Raw genomic sequence first — 972 nt, 5'->3', positions numbered from 1 at the left:
CGACAAAAATGGACCAAAATTCTTATTTTTGTACAAGATGATGGCTAGGGTTTGAAAATCGTACCAAACAATAAAAATGGATCGAAAACCGTATTTTTGAACCAAACAATGGCTTGTGTTAGAAATCTGACACGGATTCTGAAACACAGTCTTAAAAGGAGGAGAAGAATTCTATAAGAATCTTCTGAACCTTGACTTCATTTGAACTTCTTGAAGGATTATCGTACCACTCGACAAAAATGGACATAAATTTGTAATTTTGGACCAGACCATGGCTAGTGTTTGAAATCTAACGGGGAACCGAAAACACAGTTATTAATTTTGGAGTAGAATTCTAAAAGAGAATTTAGGTCCTCGAGCTCATTTGCACTTCTCGGGCGATTTTTGTACTTCACAACAAAAATGGACTAAAATTTATTTTTGGACTGAAATATGATGCCGAGCCCGACACAAAGTTACAAATTTAGGAGAAAAATGCTATAAGGGTCTTTTGGTCCTCAATTTCATCTGGACTTTTCGGTTGATTTTCGTACCACCTGACAAAAAATGGACTAAAATTTGTATTTTCTTACCAAACGATGGCTAGTGTTTGAAATCAAACCCGAAACACAATTATAAATTTAGGAGAAGCATGCTAAAAGTCTCTCCCGCACCTCATTTTCATCTGGATTTTTTGGGCGATTTTCGTACCACCCAACAAAAATGGACTAAAATCCGTAACATACAATAAAATAGAGTTGTCAAATAAATATGTAATTATTACATTATTTGACAACTCTAATTTAATTTATGTTATTATTATCTTCATTTTATAGTTTTACTTTATAAAAAATGCATAATAATAACATATAAAAAAAATAGAGATGTCAAATAAATAAATAATTACATCTTTATTTTATTAGGGTTTAGTGTGTTAGGGTGTTTAGGGTTTAAGAAATCACGTTTAGGGATTAAGGTTTATAGTTTAAGGTT

The sequence above is a fragment of the Cicer arietinum genome, chromosome 3 (assembly GCF_000331145.2).
Source record: "Cicer arietinum cultivar CDC Frontier isolate Library 1 chromosome 3, Cicar.CDCFrontier_v2.0, whole genome shotgun sequence".
Lineage (NCBI taxonomy): Eukaryota > Viridiplantae > Streptophyta > Magnoliopsida > Fabales > Fabaceae > Cicer > Cicer arietinum.
This window is presented reverse-complemented; position numbering follows the sequence as displayed.